Source organism: Nerophis ophidion, linkage group LG27, assembly GCF_033978795.1.
Source record: "Nerophis ophidion isolate RoL-2023_Sa linkage group LG27, RoL_Noph_v1.0, whole genome shotgun sequence".
Classification (NCBI taxonomy): Eukaryota; Metazoa; Chordata; class Actinopteri; order Syngnathiformes; family Syngnathidae; genus Nerophis; species Nerophis ophidion.
In genome coordinates, this window is record NC_084637.1 from 9,760,665 (window position 1) to 9,780,803 (window position 20,139).

Below are 20,139 nucleotides of genomic sequence, written 5' to 3' on the forward strand. Positions count from 1 at the left end.
ACAAATAAACATTGATTGATTGATTGATATGGCTCGGGAACCAGATTTGGCTCTTTTGATGACTGCATCCGGTTCTCAGGTAAATTTGAGCTGACTCTGCTTAACACGATAAATAATGAATAATTCCACTTGTAATTGTTGTGATCCGGCTTCCGGATCACACATCTAGTATGTTTTGTCCCCTTTTGGTATTTTCCTATTATGTTTTGATGATGTTTTGGACTCTATCAATCCCGTTTCATAGCGCACTTCCTTGTTTACATTCGTCACCATGACTACCTAGTTTGCTCCTCCTGCACGGCTCGTTCACACACCGGTTTGTAATTATGTTTTCTGTATTTAAGCCCTTCATTTTCAGACTGTCTCTTTGTGGGAGGGGGTTCTCTTCATTGATGTTTTTTAGGGATGCATCTGGGATCTGGCCCTTAAGGGGGGGGTAATGTTGTGATCCGGCTTCCGGATCACACATCTAGTATGTTTTGTCCCCTTTTGGTATTTTCCTATTATGTTTTGATGATGTTTTGGACTCTATCAATTCCGTTTCATAGCGCACTTCCTTGTTTACATTCGTCACCATGACTACCTGGTTTGCTCCTCCTGCACGACTCGTTCACACACCGGTTTGTAATTATGTTTTCTGTATTTAAGCCCTTCATTTTCATCCTGTTTCTTTGTGGTAGGGGGTTCTCTTCATTGCGGTTTTTTTGGGGGGCATCTGGGATCCGGCCCTTAAGGGGGGGGGGTAATGTTGTGATCCGGCTTCCGGATCACACATCTAGTATGTTTTGTCCCCTTTTGGTATTTTCCTATTATGTTTTGATCATGTTTTGGACTCTATCAATCCCGTTTCATAGCGCACTTCCTTGTTTACATTTGTCACCATGACTACCTAGTTTGCTCCTCCTGCACGGCTCGTTCACACACCGGTTTGTAACTATGTTTTCTGTATTTCAACCCTTCATTTTCAGACTGTCTCTTTGTGGGAGGGGGTTCTCTTCATTGCTGTTTTTTGGGGGGGCATCTGGGATCCGGCCCTTAAGGGGGGGTAATGTTGTGATCCGGCTTCCGGATCACACATCGAGTATGTTTTGTCCCCTTTTGGTATTTTCCTATTATGTTTTGATGATGTTTTGGTATCAATCCCGTTTCTTATCGCACTTCCTTGTTTACATTCGTCACCATGACTACCTAGTTTGCTCCTCCTGCACGGCTCGTTCACACACCGGTTTGTAATTATGTTTTCTGTATTTAAGCCCTTCATTTTCAGACTGTCTCTTTGTGGGAGAGGGTTCTCTTCATTGCTGTTTTTTTTGGGGGCATCTGGGATCTGCCCCTTAAGGGGGGGGTAATGTTGTGATCCGGCTTCCGGATCACACATCTAGTATGTTTTGTCCCCTTTTGGTATTTTCCTATTATGTTTTGATGATGTTTTGGACTCTATCAATCCCGTTTCATAGCGCACTTCCTTGTTTACATTCGTCACCATGACTACCTGGTTTGCTCCTCCTGCACGGCTCGTTCACACACCGGTTTGTAATTATGTTTTCTGTATTTAAGCCCTTCATTTTCAGACTGTCTCTTTGTGGGAGGGGGTTCTCTTCATTGCTGTTTTTTTGGGGGGCATCTGGGATCTGCCCCTTAAGGGGGGGGGGTAATGTTGTGATCCGGCTTCCGGATCACACATCTAGTATGTTTTGTCCCCTTTTGGTATTTTCCTATTATGTTTTGATGATGTTTTGGACTCTATCAATCCCGTTTCATAGCGCACTTCCTTGTTTGCATTCGTCACCATGACTACCTGGTTTGCTCCTCCTGCACGGCTCGTTCACACACCGGTTTGTAATTATGTTTTCTGTATTCAAGCCCTTCTGCTACCTTAGTTCAGTCTCGCCAGTTTGTTTGCACCTGCAACCGTTACGTGAGTAGTCTCTGTTTATTTTTCTGCCTGCTAAATGTAGCTTGCCTCCGCGCGCTTGGCTCGCGCTTTATGGACTTCGAACTCTGTCTTCTGTTTATATTAGCATCTAGTTTTCTGTGCTCAGACACGCCTTTGATTTGCTCTTTGTACCAGCGTTCTTTTGTAACTTCAAATTAAAAGCTGTTCATACCTTCGTTCCTGCCTGCTGTGATCCTGCGCATCGAGAGGCGACACTCCCCGCGCATGCACGATGCCGCGCAAACGTAACAGTAATCAGTGTTAAAAATGATGTTCGAAATATAAAACATCCTCGTGCATTTTTAATCCATCCATCCGTTTTTTACCGCACCGCTTCAAAAAGTTGCGTTGATGGTAAGAAGTTATTTATTTATTATTGGTTAGTGTGGGGCTTGCCCTCCTGGGGGTTCTTCAGACCACCAAGAACCGACATGAGACCCTGTTTCAGGGTTACAGTATTGTTTCATTTTTCAATAAGTCTCTCAGTTGCTTTCCAGCAATTGTCTTTTCACTTTCGTTCTCGCTCGCGCTCTGGCTCCAGCACCAACCCCGTCTCTCCTCCTGGCTGCTGTTTATAACATAGCGACGGGTGATTAGGTAACAAGGCCCAGGTGGGCCGTCTACGCACCTGTCGCTGATTTCGAGGCCGCCAAGAAGATGCAGCACCTCACAGTATCCGAACACTAACCATGTTCGTTGGAGGAGTAATCAAAGTTGTGCAACTGATGACTCCTCGCACATGTGGAGTTACAAAGTCTTGTGTGTGTCCCAGACTATTTCAAGAAGGTAGTATATGAAAGTCGTATGAGTTACGCTCCCACCTCCTTCCTTCCTCCTTTAAGGCTTCCACACTAGCGCTAAGAAGGCATTACCGCCGCTAAACTCATGCGAGTAAACTGCTCAAGGCGCCCTGGCAACACCCCGCTTCGCTGCAGGCCCGCAGGCCACGCCCCTCCACAGTTAGCTTCAGAATAACAATGTTATTACAAAGAATAAGGGACCTATTATACTCTAGAAATGTTGGTCGTACTTAAAAATGCACGCGTTTAGTTGTGTTCAGGGTTAAAAAAATATTTTAAGGCTCTTACAAAAATAAATTTTTAAATATTTGGCTTCTTGGCTCTCTCAGCCAAAAAAGGTTCCCGACCCCTGTTTTACAGCAATGGGAAAGAAGAAAGTGAGTGTCAAGGACATTGCGGAGAAGAAAAATGGTCATTGAATTAATGATTGAAATCATCAAAAAACAGACAGACGTTATTTGTTTACAATGTCTATTTTCTGCTGGGTGTACTCTCTATTTTATCCTGCAGATGTTACATATATTGGAACAGCTGCAGCTGTTACAATATATGTAACAGCTGTTACATATATTGTAAGAGCCGCAGCGAGTTGAGTTTGTATCAAAATGGATACATGGATGATACGGCAGAGGATTGGGAGAATGTCATGTGGTCAGATGAAACCAAAATAGAACTTTTTGGTATAAACTCAACTCATCGTGTTTGGAGGAAGAAGAATACTGAGTTGCATCCCAAGACCACCATACCTACTGTGAAGCATGGGGGTGGAAACATCATGCTTTGGGGCTGTTTTTCTGCTAAGGGGACAGGACGATTGATCCGTGTTAAGGAAAGAATGAATGGGGCCATGTATCGTGAGATTTTGAGCCAAAACCTCCTTTGAATGGTTGACCAAATACTTATTTTCCACCATAATTTACAATTAAATTCTTTAAAATTCCTACAATGTGAATTCCTGGATTTTTTTTCACATTCTGTCTCTCACAGTTGAAGTGTACCTATGATGAAAATTACAGACCTCTGTCATCATTTTAAGCGGGAGAACTTGCACAATTGGTGACTGACTAAATACTTTTTTGCCCCACTATATAAACATACAATATATCAGTATACATCACACTTTACATGTAGTATGTAAATATTACATAAATGTTATACTTTATATTGCTACTACAGCACATTTTTTTGTCTATTTTCCATCCATCCATCCGTTTTCTTCCGCTTATCCGAAGTCGGGTCGCGGGGGCAGCAGCCTAAGCAGGGGAGCCCAGACTTCCCTCTCCCCAGCCACTTCGTCCAGCTCCTCCCGGGAGATCCCGAGGCGTTCCCAGGCCGGCCGGGAGACATAGTCTTGCCAACGTGTCCTGGGTCTTCTCCGTGGCCCCATTGTCTATTTTATACCTCCATTATCCTTTCCATCCTTACACTTTGCATCCCTTGTGGATCATTAAAGTTAGTCAAAGTCTAAGTCTAAAAACTGGACAGATTGTGTCCACATGTTGAAGCAGACTGAAGCAGAATGAGTCTAACACCAGCCAAAGACTGTTTGACTCACTAAAAAGAATATCTGGGGCGGCATAGCTCGGTTGGTAGAGTGGCCGTGCCAGCAACTTGAGGGTTGCAGGTTCGATTCCAGCTTGTGCCATCCTAGTTACTGCCGTTGTGTCCTTGGGCCAGACACTTTGCCCACCTGCTCCCAGTGCCACCCACACTGGTTTAAATGTAACTTAGATATTGGGTGCCACTACGTAAAGCGCTTTGAGTCACTTGAGAAAAGCGCTATATAAATATAATTCACTTCACTTCACTTCATCCAAACAGAGGACATTGATCCATAAAAATATGGATACAGGACTATGACATTTCGAATCCAAAAAGTCCATATATTCATCTTCTTCTGCTTATCAGAGGGAAAGTCGCGGGGGCAGCAGCCTAAGCAGAGAAGGGGGGGATCCCGAGGCGTTCTTAGGCCAGCTGGGATCCAAAAGTGTTTTTTCTCTTTAAAAGGCATGTTTTGGGCGCCAATTCAATCGATTGCAACGAGTTCATTTGGAAACAGGTGTTTTGAGTAAAGAGCTCCGTCGTAGACCCAATTAAGCTCTTAATGTAAGGACGGGGTCGCATTTTACTGCATGGATCGTGGAGGCAAGGTGCAGGCAAGGTGCAGGTGAGACCATTATTTATTTATGATCTAACTGTGACAGTCTCTTACTGTCGTCGCTCGGGTTCCGCAGACCTCCAAGGAAGGACATCTCTTTACCAGGTTTGACTTCTTTATTTTGCGATAAAGCTTGGCTGCAGTTTGAATCGCTTTTCAACTCCTTCCTCCACTGCCCTTTCGCCGGTCGCTTTTCAGCCGCCGTCGTCGTTGTCTGCTTTCTGTCGCTCTTGCTCTTCACGCACTGCATCTGTTGCGGACACTCCAACTCTATCCCTGATTTCTCCTCCTTCTCCCCTTTTATACAGCAGGAAGAGATGAGTTAATTGTGTGCAGGTGTGTGTGCTACGAACCTGATTTAGAGTGTGGAGGCATTGCTCCCAGCAAGCCCTGCCTCTCCGCTCCACCGCATTCTCCGCCTCCTTGCCGCCATCTCGCCGTCGACCCGTTGGCTCCGCCTCTCCACACTAACATAATAGCGAGAGTCCAGTCCCACTATGGACTCATTGAGGTTAGCTCATTTGACTTGTTTTGGAAAGTCTTGACAAGCCGAATTTTCTTCTTCTAGTGACAGATAATTTTGCGTAGTTCAGGTAAAATATCGCTCATTTTTGTATTTTTTTTATTTTTTCTTGTTTTTGAACTCTGATTTTTTGCAGTGCAGGTTCCTGTGCTTTTATAAGACTGTGCAGATTGCTGTTTAGTTGGTTTATTACACAAAGTAAAATTATATTATACACCTCATAAGTTTCACCAGTGTTGCCATATCTGAGGTATTGTGCTGAAAATATGGGGAACAACTACAAATGTGCACTATTATGTTAGATCCACTTTGGACTGGACCCTCACAATATTATTTAACAAACGTTTGTATTTACAGGTAGAGCACTTTGTGAGGCCATAAACATAACTTAAAGGCGTACTGAAATTAGATGTTCTTATTTAAGTGGGGATAGCAGGTCCATTCTATGTGTCATTTCGCGATATTGCCATATTTTTGCGGAAAAGATTTAGTAGAGAACATCGACGATAAAGTTCGCAACTTTTTGTCGCTAATAAAAAAGCCTTGCCTGTACCGGAAGTAGCAGACGATATGCGCGTGACGTCACGGGTTGTGGAGCTCCTCATATCCTCACATTGTTTATAATCATGGCCACCAGCAGCGAGAGCGATTCGGACCGAGAAAGCGACGATTTCCCCATTAATTTGAGCGAGGATGAAATATTCATAGATGAGGAAAGTGAGAGTGAAGGACTAGAAAAAAAAAAGATGAGGGCAGTGGGAGTGATTCAGATGTTATTTGACACATTTACTAGGATAATTCTGGAAAATCCCTTATCTGCTTATTATGTTACTAGGGTTATAGTGAGATTATGTGATCTTACCTGTACAACCTAAAAGTCAGAAGGGTGTGACCATGGGTGTGGTGACCACCAGTGTTTCCAGTGGGAGGAGGCAAGAGAGTCAGCAGTGTCAGAGTTATTTGTTTTTGACAAACCCCAAGATGCAGAGACGTAGGAGGGCATAGAATATGAAAACATGATTTAATTCAAACTAAACAAGAACAAACAAAAAGCACGCACGTGGGCGGAATAACAAACTAAGGGAGCTAGCACTGGAAGCTACAAAACAAAAATGAACTTTAGCATGGAAGCTAGTGGATAGCAAACAGAAACACTGGAAATAACCAATGCTAATAGAAACAGCTTACCGCTACGACGGCCAGGACAAAATGTAGCATGACAGGTAGTAGCTGTAACAAAACGACACGACAGGTAGCACGACAAGAGTGATATGTGGCAACGACAATACAATGATCCAGCAACTGACACAAGACAAAAGCAGGTACAAATAGGAGCGGGCTGATTGGCAACGGGTGTGGCCAAGTGCCTATCAACCGCAGCCGAGGAGTAACACAGCACTCAGGGAACAAGGCAGGAAGCTGACAAAATAAGAGCACTAGACACGAACTAAAGACAGGAGATACTAAACACAGAGGAAACAGACAAATGCAGAGGAAAACAATAAAACATAGACAAACTGTCAGGGGAAAGCCTGACAAGCAGCTGCAGGAGGACGCCAGCTCTCCTCTCATGTCTACGCTAAAAGCTAACTTATTACCACCATTTTCACCGCTCAGTTCCATAGGAAAGCTTCACCGTCATCTTTCGGGAATGTAAACAAGGAAACATCGGCTGTGTTTGTGTTGCTAAAGGCGGCCGCAATACACCGCTTCCCACCTACATCTTTCTTCTTTGACGTATCCATTATTAATTGAACAAATTGCAAAAGATTCAGCAACACAGATGTCCAGAATACTGTGGAATTAAGCGACTAAAGCAGACGACTTATAGCTGGGATCGGTGCTTAACCAAAATGTCCGCTACAACCCGTGCGTCATCGTACGCGTCTTTTCAGCAGGATAAATCGCGCGAAATTTTAAATTTCAATTTATAAATTAAAACGGCCGTATTGGCATGTGTTGCAATGTTAATATTTCATCATTGATATACAAACTATCAGACTTCGTGGTCGGTAGTAGTGGGTTTCAGTAGGCCTTTAAAGGAAACTGTAGTGGATTATATCACGTTGTTTAAAGGGGAACATTATCACCAAACCTATGTAAGCGTCAATATATACCTTGATGGTGCAGAAAAAAGACCATCTATTTTTTTAACCGATTTCCGAACTCTAAATGGGTGAATTTTGGCAAATTAAACGCCTTTCTGTTTATCGGTCTTTTAGCGAAGTAACACACCCGCCATTTTAATTTTCACATTTCAAACACCGGGTCTCAGCTCTGTTATTTTCCGTTTTTTCGACTATTTTTTGGAACCTTGGAGACATCATGCCTCGTCGGTGTGTTGTCGGAGGGTGTAACAACACTAACAGGGAGGGATTCAAGTTGCACCACTGGCAAGAAATCTGCCGCCAGACCCCCATTGAATGTACCAGAGTGTCTTCACATTTGACCGGCGATGCTAAGAGAGACATGGCACAGAGATGTATGGATAACCTGCAGATGCATTTGCAACGATTAAGTCAACGAAATCACAAAGGTGAGTTTTGTTGATGTTGTTGACTTATGTGCTAATCAGACATATTTGGTCGCAGCATGACTGCCAGCAAATCGATGCTAACATGCTATGCTAACCAATGCTAACATGCTGTTTACGCTAGCTGTATGTACATTTAAAACTAGATACCCACATTTAATGCGAAACAAACACTTACCAATCGACAGATTTAAGTTGCTCCGGTGTCACAAGATGCGAAAGTCCTGATCGTTTGGTCCGCACATTTTACCGGCGATGCTAATAAGGCAGCCATGCTATGGGCCACTTCATTAGGTACACCCATGCTATGACCGAAGAGCGTCAATAGCTATTAGCTCAATAGCTTCAATTTCTTCTTCAATTTCGTTTTCGCTATCTGCCTCCATACTCCGACCATCTGTTTCAATACATGCGTAATCTGTTGAATCTCTTAAACCGCTGAAATCCGAGTCTTAATCCGAGCTAATGTCGCTATATCTTGCTGTGGTAACCGCCATGTTGTTTGTTTTGGCAGCACTGTATGACGTCACAGGGAAATGGACAGTCACATCGCAAATAGGGAAAATCAAGCACTTTAAAGCTTTTTTTAGGGATATTCCGGGAGGTGTAAAATTTTGAAAAAAACTTCGAAAAATAGTACAAGCCACTGGGAACTGATTTGTATTGTTTTTAACCCTTTTGAAATTGTGATAATATTCCCCTTTAAGAGCCCCGCGATGAGGTGGCGACTTGTCCAGGGTGTACACCGCCTTCCGCCTGATTGTAGCTGAGATAGGCTTCAGCGCCCCCGCGACCCCAAAAGAGAATAAGCAGTAGAAAATGGATGGATGGACATTGTTTAAGAAAATTACACAATATGAACAGGTCATTGGTACGAGCTCTATATGGGGGTTGGGGGTATGATGTCATTCCCGGGGTGCCCGTTGAATAAAGCCCTGCTCCATTGAGTCGGATCTCCTTTGTAAATGTGTCAATGCCAAAAAGGACAATAGCTGTCACGCATCCAATTAATGGACAAATTCGCGCATGCCGTTATCACACGACGTGTTGATAGGAAGAATAATGGCGCGTTGGACATCTGAATATGTTTTGCATGGCTACACAGCAAAAAGTCAGTGTTCAAAAAGAAGAAAAACAAATACAACAATTTGGTTTTTTTTTACTTGAACTAAGCAAAATTATCTGCCAATAGAACAAAAAAATTTGGCTTGTCTAGATTTTCCAAAACAAGTAAAATTAGCTAACCTCAATGGACCCAAAAATAGCTTAAAATACGTATATTCTCACTAATAACAAGTGCACTTTTCTTGGTAGAAAAAAATAGATCTCTTTGTTCAATATGTTGAAAAATATTCTTAAATTAAGTAAACGATAGTGCCATTATCTTGACATGATTTTTTTTTCCATGCTTGGAGTAAGAAATTATTACTTTAAAAAAGTAGTTTTTTACTTTTGAGTGTTAAAGGGGAACCATCCATCCATCTTCTTCCGCTTATCCGAGGTCGGGTCGCGGGGGCAGCAGCCTAAGCAGGGAAGCCCAGACTTCCCTCTCCCCAGCCACTTCGTCTAGCTCTTCCCGGGGGATCCCGAGGCGTTCCCAGGCCAGCCGGGAGACATAGTCTTCCCAACGTGTCCTGGGTCTTCCCCGTGGCCTCCTACCGGTTGGACGTGCCCTAAACACCTCCCTCGGGAGGCGTTTGGGTGGCATCCTGACCAGATGCCCGAACCACCTCATCTGGCTCCTCTCGGGGGAACATTAAATGTTCCTTGTGATAATGTTCCTTAAAGGGGAACATTATCACTATTTCAAAAGGGTTAAATTCAGTTCCCAGTGGCTTGTTTTAATTTTCAAAATGTTTTTCAAAATTTTACACCTCTTGGAATATCCCTAAAAAAAGCTTTAAAGTTCTTGATTTTCCCTATTTGCGATGCCACTATCCATTTCCCTGTGACGTCATACAGTGCTGCCAAAACAAACAACATGGCGGTTACCACAGCAAGATATAGCGACATTAGCTCGGATTCAGACTCGGATTTCAGTGGCTTAAGCGATTCAGCAGATCACGCATGTATTGAAACGGACGGTCGGAGTATGGAGGCAGATAGCGAAAACGAAATTGAAGAAGAAATTGAAGCTATTGAGCGAATAGCTATTGACGCTATTCGGCCATAGCATGGGTGTACGTAATGAAGTGGCCCATAGCATGGCTGCCTTATTAGCATCGCCGGTAAAATGTGCAGACCAAACAATCAGGATTTTCGCATCTTGTGACACTGGAGCAACTTAAATCCGTCGATTGGTAAGTGTTTGTTTCGCATTAAATGTGGGTATCTAGTTTCAAATGTACATACAGCTAGCGTAAATAGCATGTTAGCATCGATTAGCTGGCAGTCATGCTGCGACCAAATATGTCTGACTAGCACATAAGTCAACAAAATCAACAAAACTCACCTTTGCGATTTCGTTGACTTAATCGTTGCAAATGCATCTGCAGGTTATCCATACATCTCTGTGCCATGTCTGTCTTAGCATCGCCGGTCAAATGTGAAGACACTTTGGTACATTCAATGGGGGTCTGGCGGCAGATTTCTTGCCAGTGGTGCAACTTGAATCCCTCCCTGTTAGTGTTGTTACACCCTCCGACAACACACCGACGAGGCATGATGGCTCCAAGGTTCCAAAAAATTGTCGAAAAAACGGAAAATAACAGAGCTGAGACCCGGTGTTTGTAATGTGAAAATGAAAATGGCGGGTGTGTTACCTCTGTGACGTCACGTTCTGACGTCATCGCTAAAATACCGATAAACAGAAAGGTGTTTAATTTGCCAAAATTCACCCATTTAGAGTTCGGAAATCGGTTAAAAAAATACATGGTCTTTTTTCTGCACCATCAAGGTATATATTGACGCTTACATAGGTTTGGTGATAATGTTCCCCTTTAATGACACAGCTTTGCAACAGTTGATATTCTGGTTTCAAGCATGTTTTACTCAATATAGGTCATCAAATCTCAGCCACAAGCTATAATATCTTACTGAGATCATTTAGGACCAAATCCTTAAAACAAGTAAAACACTCTAACACAGGGGTCGGGAACCTTTTTGGCTGAGAGAGCCATGAAAGCCAAATATTTCAAAATGTATTTCCGTGAGAGCCGTATAATATTTTTTTAACACTTACAACGTGCATTTTTAAGATTTTTAGAGTATAATAAGTCTCTTATTCTTTTTAATAACATTGTTATTCTAAAGCTAACCAATAATAAATAAAATACTTCTTGAACAGGTGCGATAGAAAATGGATGGTTGAATTAAAATGCATGCGAATGTTTTACAATTTGAATGTTATTTTTAACACTGCGATTACCAGCGGAATTTTTCATTACTTAACGTGTTGAGCGATATCAGCTAAGATTTATCTGAGAGCCAGATGCAGTCATTAAAAGAGCCACATCTGGCTCTAGAACAGGGGTAGGGAACCTATGGCTCGCGAGCCAGATGTGGCTCTTTTGATGACCGTATTCGGCTCTCGGATAAATCTGAGCTGACGCTGCTTATTACGATAAGTAATGGATAATTCGACTTGTAATGAAAAATAACGTTCAAAATATAAAACATTCTCATGCATTTTTATGTTCAAGAAGTTGCGTTAATGGTAAGAAGTAAGTTATTCATTATTGGTTAGTGTGGGGCTTGCCCTCCTGGGGGTTCTTCAGACCACCAGGCACCGACATGAGAGCCTGTTTCAGGGTTACAATATTGTTTTATTTTTCAGTAAGTCTCTCAGTTGCTTTCCAGCATTTGTCTTTTTCTCTTTCGTTCTCACTCGCGCTCTGGCTCCAGCCCCGACCCCGTCTCTCCTCCTACCTGCTGCTTATAAACAGAGCGACAGGTGATTAGTTAACCAGGCCCAGCTGGGCCATCTACGCACCTGTCGCTGATTTCGAGGCCGGTTCCGGCAACTCCCTGCTTCGCTGCAGGCCCGCAGGCCACGCCCCCTCCACATTTAGCTTCAGAATAACAATGTTTTTAGAAAGAATAAGAGACATGAAATGTTGGTCTTACTTAAAAATGCACGCGTTTAGTTGTGTTCAGTGTTAAAAAAAATATTATATGGCTCTTACGGATAATACATTTTCAAATATTTGGCTTCTTGGCTCTCTCAGCCAAAAAGGTTCCCTGTTGCGATCCGTGTCTCGGATCTTCAAATATTATTGTTTATTTTTCCATCTTTGTTCTCATTCTCCGTCTGATCCGTTTATTTCTCGTTTAGTCCATCACCATGGTAACTTATTAGTTTCAGCTGTTACTCCCGGTTGCTGCACACCTGTCCTCTGCTAATTACCTTCCCTTTATAAGCCAGCCTCTTCTGTTTATTCTTTCTGGGACTCTAATTTGCTCACATGCAACAAGTAACGTCAGGTATGTTTTTCTCGCTAGCTCATTAGCTAAGCCACTTTGTTGTCGTCTTTAGCTCACATGCTAATCATCTTTGTTTTCATTTTGTTGTGCCATCGTGCCAAATCTTAGTTCTTTATATTTCCTAGCTTTCACGCTAGCGTCTTTTGTTTCCCTTTTTTATTAGCTCCAGCGTTTTTGTTCAGAGCTCACTTTTTGTTAATAAATTTGTTAGATCTTACCTTTGTTGTGTTCTTCGTTTGACGCATCCTCGAGGGAATCGAACCCGGTACCACGATGCCGAACCGGCGTTACATTCCCGACCCCTGCTCTAGAGCCATAGGTTCCCTACACCTGCTCTAACATAAAATATGCTTAGTGAAAAGAAGTATCTTATCAGACAGAAAATAAGCAAATATCACCCTTATTTGAGATATTTAATCTTACTTAGATTTCAGTTTTTGCAGTCTTCGTACACAGAGTTTTCATTTTTCATGAGGAGGAGCATTGCCCGTCTTCACCCAAAAAATAAAAAAAAATAAAAAATCTAGAGCCACAAGGTCAGCAATAGCACATTTTCTGAGGCGTAACCATGGCAACCACCGCCAAAGCAAAACAGCTGACCTTGCTTGTAAAAGGCATTTACATGATGTGAATCCAAGCACCTACAAATGGTCTTAATGAGGCTGACTGATTTTTTTTTTTTTTTTTTTTTTGCAGCAAATTATAGTCGGAATTGCTTTTGATCAGATCAAATGTAAAAAAAAAAAAAGTGTCATTCGCCATCAGTGAACAAGATGATGACCACGCTCCGGCTGCATGTTCCCGGGCGGGCTACACACCTCGCTAATTTCCCCCTCAGCCGCACCGACTTGTATATTCACGTTTGTACCTTCCTATCTTAATCCCAGCTATTACGCGCATGGCTGGCCATGTCAAGGGGAGATTTGCTCACTCACGGTGAATGGCCCAATATTGACAGCACGCCCACCGCATCAGCGATCAGCGTGAGGGCTTAGCGCTCGCCGCATTCGCCACTGCGGAGTTGAACGCGGCGCCGATGGCGAGTCCCGCCTCGCTGGTGAAGCCACGCAAATTGTGTCGGGCGAGTGTGGCGTTGCTGTCACAGACAGTACGCTTGTTTTGGGTCTAATAATAATACAAAAACAAAAAACAAAAAAAAAAAACTTACTTCTGCTTAATATGCCGAGTCCGAGTCGGCGCTAACAATGGCCCAAAGCAGGCCTGAGGAAGTGGAGATAGCAGTGTGTGTTGCCAGGGCCTGGGGCGAGAATTTGAGTCCCCTCACCTGTGTATCTGAAGTTCTCCTCTACCAGATCAGCATTGAGTCTTTTTTTTTTTTTTATCACCAGACCTATGTAAGCGTCAATATATACCTTGATGTTAAAACGTTATTTTTAACACCGATTACTGGCGGAATTATTAATTACTAATCGTGTTAAGTAATGTCAGCTCAGATGTATTTGAGAGCCAGATGCAGTCATCAAAAGAGTCACATTTGGCTCCAGAACCATAGGTTCCCTACCCTTGGAGTAAAACATGCTAGGAACTAGAATATCCGTCTCGATGGATATCACTGTCTGAATCAATCAATCAATGTTTATTTATATAGCCCCAAATCACAAATGTCTCAAAGGACTGCACAAATCATTACGACTACAACATCCTCGGAAGAACCCACAAAACGGCAAGGAAAACTCACACTCAGTGGGCAGGGAGAATTCACATTCAGTGGGACGCCAGTGACAATGCTGACTATGAGAAACCTTGGAGAGGACCTCAGATGTGGGCAACCCCCCCCCCCCCCCCCCTCTAGGGGACCGAAAGCAATGGATGTCGAGCGGGTCTAACATGATACTGTGAAAGTTCAATCCATAGTGGCTCCAAGACAGCAGTGAGAGTCCCGTCCACAGGAAACCATCTCAAGCGGATCAGCAGCGTAGAGATGTCCCCAACCGATACAGGCGAGCGGTCCATCCTGGGTCCCGACGAGCGGTCCATCCTGGGTCTCGACTCTGGACAGTCAGTACTTCATCCGGCGTTGGTTTTCCTTTAATTATTACCTCCTGCTTCGATTGAAAGTCCAGTTTAGAAAACTGTTTTATTTTAGATATGTAATCCACCCCACCCCCCACCCATTTTCTGCCGCTTATTCCCGTTCGGGGTTGCGGGGGGCGCTGGCGCCTATCTCAGCTACAATCGGGCGGAAGGCAGGGTACACCCTGGACAAGTCGCCACCTCATCGCAGGGCCAACACAGATAGACAGACAACATTCACACTCACATTCACACACAAGGGCCAATTTTAGTGTTGCCAATCAACCTATCCCCAGGTGCATGTCTTTGGAAGTGGGAGGAAGCCGGAGTACCCGGAGGGAACCCACACATTCACGGGGAGAACATGCAAACTCCACACAGAAAGATCCCGAGCCTGGATTTGAACCCAGGACTGCAGGACCTTCGTATTGTGAGGCAGACGCACTAACCCCTCTGCCACCGTGAAGCCCAGATATGTAATCCTCCATGTAAAAAATGTCCAGGGGAGAGGAAAAAATAGAAGATCGCTGCCGCTGCACTTGACTTGCTAACTGTAGCTTGTTGTCACTTATTCTGCAGCCGAGTAGTCGCAAGAATGATCCCTGGGATCATTAGCGCCCTCTACCACCAGGAGGCGGGAGAACAGGTGCCTCACACAGTGCGTCTTCGCAGCCGTTTTATGATTGCTCAGCACAAGAAATACGTTACACACATACAGTTGTTGACAAAGTACACTGTGCATTATTTACCTCAGCTAACTAAACTATGGAAATATATAATATAATTCATACAGCAATACGGTCTCACTGCACAGCAGCCAGCAGTTATTTGAGTCATTGGAGGGGACCAAATGTGGAAAAGTGTTCTGTGGTCTGACGAGTCCACATTTCAAATTGTTTTCGGAATTATTCGACATCGTGTCACCCGGACCAAAGGTGAAGCGAACTATCCAGACTGTTATCGACGCAAAGTTCAAAACCCAGCATCTGTGCGGTGTGGGGGTGCATTAGTGCCCAAGGCATGGGTAACTTACACATCTGTGACGGCACCATTAATGCTGAAAGGTACATACAGGTTTTGGAATAACATATGCTGCCATCTAAACACTGTCTTTTTCATGGACGCCCCTGCTTATTTCAGCAAGACAATGCCAAGCCGCATTCAGCACGTGTTACAACAGCGTGGCTTTGTAAAAAAAAAAGACTGCGGGTACTTTCCTGGCACCCGCCTGCAGTCCAGACCTGTCTCCGATCGAAAATGTGTGGCGCATTATGAAACGTAAAACACGACAGCGGAGACCCCGGACTGTTGAACGACTGAAGCTCTACATAAAACAAGAATGGGAAAGAATTCCACTTTCAAATCTTCAACAATTAGTTTTCTCAGTTCCCAAACATTTATTGAGTGTTGTTAAAAGAAAAGGTGATGTAACACAGTGGTGAACATGCCCTTTCCCAACTACTTTGGCACGTGTTGCAGTCATGAAATTCTAACTTAATTATTATTTGCAAAAAAAAAACAAAGTTTATGAGTTTGAACATCAAATAGCTTGTCTTTGTAGTGCATTCAATTGAATATGGGTTGAAAAGGATTTGCAAATCATTGTGTTCTGTTTTTATTTACCTCTAACACAATTCCCCAACTCAAATGGAAACAGGGTTTGGATATATAACCCAGTCCAGGGAACGCACGAGATGAGATGTGGTGGAGGCAAACAGGAAGTGGAAAACAGAAATAAGAGCGCTGCACAGGAACTACAACGACTAAGGAAACTAATAATATAGTCCAAATTGTCATGTGAGGTAATGACATACAATTGTTCCACTTTATAACAGGAGCACTAGTGGGGTTTTTTAGGAAGTTGATGCTAACATGTTTGTGGCCCAAGTTTTGAACTGAACTCGGTAGCCGGTATGAATTAATTTATTTATTCCGGCAGACAGACATATATGGCAACACTTCATAACTCTTTGTAATTTGACAGTGTCATGATCTGTAGGCTGGATTATGTTTTTGTCATTTTTTGTTTCTTTTTGAACTCTTTTAGTTCCTGTTTGCGCTCCCTTGTTTTGTTTGGTTACCATGCCGACTTGTGATTTTCACCTGCTTCTGATGTTCGGACCGCACACCTGTTTCTAATAAAGACCCTTATTTAAGCCTGTCTTTGCCAGTCAGTCGGCCTGGCGTCATTGCTTGTTGTCTTGCGATACCACAGTTCATGTTGATCGTTCCATGTCCGATTCCAAGTTTTGCTAGTTATTTGTTTCATGCCACAGTAAGTTTTATTTGTTCTATGCCATAGTTTGGTTAGTTGTTTTCATGTCTATAGTTTCATGTTCTAAGTTTTTTGCCTTAGGCACCCTTGCCTTCGGGTTGTTTTCTGTTTTTTTGTACTTCGTTGAGTGTGAATGAATAATTAAATATGTTCCTACCTGCTACCCTTGTCCGGAATAGTCTATTTGCATCCCGGAAGAACAAACCTCGCTATAACTTGCGAAAAATCAGCACCCACTGAAAAAGGGATACAGAGAAAAACAAGAATGCTTATTATCCATGTCCCGCTCCTAATTTTACAATCAACTTATATGTTGGTATATAGTCCAAGTTTCAACAGCAGATTGGATGGATACATGACAATTTCAGAACAAGTAAAACATATGCTAATGGATGATAATCCATCCAAAAGACCATTTTTTTTGTTTGTTTTAAGTGGGTTATAGTAAGTGGGTTATACTTGTATAGCGCTTTTCTACCTTCAAGGTACTCAAAGCGCTTTGACACTATTTCCACATTCACCCATTCACACACACATTCACACACTGACGGTGGGAGCTGCCATGCAAGGCGCTCACCAGGACCCATCAGGAGCAAGGGTGAAGTGTCTTGCCCAAGGACACAACGGACGTGACTAGGATGGTAGAAGGTGGGGATTGAACCAGTAACCCTCAGATTACTGGCACAGCCAATCTACCAACTTCGCCACACCGTCCCCAAAAAAAGGTGTAACAAAATACGAAAAGGCAGAACTGTTGATACTAATGACCAACCAGTGTTTGTAATCAATTATAGTTACTTGTTTGTATGTTTTTTGTTGGTTTCTCAGTCCACATGATGTTCAATTCATGTTTCTAGGAACGCGAGACAATAACTAAAACACTCCACACAGGAAAACACCAAAAAAAACTCAAAATTAGTCACGGCGTGATGCGACAGTAGACCTACTTTGAATCGGGCTATAGTCAATCAATCAACCAATCAATCTTTACTTATATAGCCCTAAATCACTAGTGTCTCAAAGGGCTGCACAAACCACAGCACAAACCACTACGACGTCCTCGGTAGGCCCACATAAGGGCAAGGAAAACTCACACCCGGTAGGACGTGGGTGACAATGATGACTACGAGAACCTTGGAGAGGACGAAAGCAATGGATGTCGAGCGGGTCTGACATGATACTGTGAGAGTTCAATCCATAATGGATCCAACACAGCCGCGAGAGTCCAGTCCAAAGCGGATCCAACACAACCGCGAGAGTCCCGTTCACAGCGGAGCCAGCAGGAAACCATCCCAAGCGGAGGCGGATCAGCAGCGCAGGGATGTCCTAAGCCAATACACAGGCAAGCGGTCCATCCTGGGTCCCGACTCTGGACAGCCAGTACGTCACCAATGGCTACCGGATCGGACCGGACCCCCTCCACAAGGGAGAGTGGGACATAGGAGAAAAAGAGATCAACTGGTCTAAAAACGGAGTCTATTGTGTGTCTATAGTGATGCATGGTTGGTTATGGTTTGAATTTATATCCAACAATTGCAAAAACGACTTTTTAATGTCAACTGTGACAAGTCTCCAGCTGTCATCGTGTGTGTTGCATGGACCATCGATGCAAGACGCATTGTAGCAGGGTTGACTCTGGTTTATTATTTCAATAACCAAGTTGTCTTGCCAGTCGGTCACACCAATTTCTAGCACGCCCTCTCTTCTTGCTCGTCGCGGCGCACCTTTCGGTGGCCGGTGGCTGGGTCTTCCACGGGGGCTCATCACTCTCTGGGTCGCTCTCGTCGTCTTCATTGTCGGGTGTTTCCTCTCCTACTTCTGCCATGATTGCTCCTCCTTCTCCTTTTTTATGCTGCAGCAGAAGATGCAGGGATTGAGAACAGGTGTGTCGTTTACGCACCTGACTCGGATTGCTGTAACGTCGCTCCATGTGCGCCCCGCCTATCCGCTCCGCTGCATGCTCCGCCTCCTGGCCACCATCTCGGGTAGGAACGCCGTCTGTCCTATCCTGCTGTCGGCTCGTCGGCTCCGTCTCTCCACAGCAACATCGGCTGCTGAGTTGTTGTTGTTTTTTTGTTTTCTGCTAGTGGTGTGCCTCGGGGTTTTTACAATAAAAAATGTGTCTAAAACTGAAACTAAAACTGAACTGGCTGCAAAGTAAACAAAAACAAAATGCTGGACGACAGCAAAGACTTGCTGCGTGTGGAGCATTTTTTTAATGTGTTCTGCTAGTGGTGTGCCTCGGGGTTTTTACAATAAAAATGTGTCCAAAACTGAAACTAAAACTGAACTGGCTGCAAAGTAAACAAAAACAGAATGCTGGACGACAGCAAAGACTTGCTGCGTGTGGAGCATTTTTTAAATGTTTTCTGCTAGTGGTGTGCCTCGGGGTTTTTACAATAAAAAATGTGTCTAAAACTGAAATTAGAACTGAACTGGCTGTAAAGTAAAAAAAAAAAAACAGAATGCTGGACGACAGCAAAGACTTGCTGCGTGTGGAGCATTTTTTTTCTGTTTTCTGCTAGTGGTGTGCCTCGGGGTTTTTTCAATAAAAAATATGTGCCTTGGCTCGAAAAAGGTTGAAAAACATTGCTGTAGAGCAGGGGTCGGCAAACCCGCGGCTCTGGGGCCGCATGCGGCTTTTTAGCGCCGCCCTAGTGGCTCTCTGGAGCTTTTTCAAAAATATATGAAAAATGGAAATGAGGGGAAAAAAAAACATTTTTTGTTTTAATTTTGTCTCTGTAGGAGGACAAACATGACACAAACCTCCCTAATTGCTATAAAGTACACTGTTTATATTAAACATGCTTCACTGATTCGAGTATTTGGCGAGCGCAGTTTTCTCCTACTATATTTGGCGCTCCTTGAATTCACCGTGGTTTGTTTACATGTATAACTTTCTCCAACTTTCTAAGACGTGTTTTATGCCACTTCTTTTTCTGTCTCATTTTGTCCACCAAACTTCTAATGTTGTGCGTGAATGCACAAAGGTGAGTTTTGTTGATGTTATTGACTTGTGTGGAGTGCTAATCAGACATATTTGGTCCCTGCATGACTGTAAGTTAATCGATGCTAACATGCTATTGAGGCTAGCTGTATGTACATATCGCATCATTATGCCTCATTTGTAGCTATATTTGAGCTCATTTAGTTTCTTTTAAGTCCTCATAATTCAATTTATATCTCATGACACACTATCTGGATGTAATATGGCTTTTAATTTTTTTGCGGCTCGAGACGGATTTGTTTTTGTATTTTTGCTCCAAAAACAGCTCGGTTGGTAGAGTGGCCGTGCCAGCAACTTGAGGGTTGCAGGTTCGATTCCCGCTTGTGTCATCCTAGTCACTGCCGTTGTGTCCTTGGGCAAGACACTTTATCCGCCTGCTCCCAGTGCCACCCACACTGGTTTAAATGTAACTTAGATATTGGGTGTCACTATGTAAAGCGCTTTGAGTCAC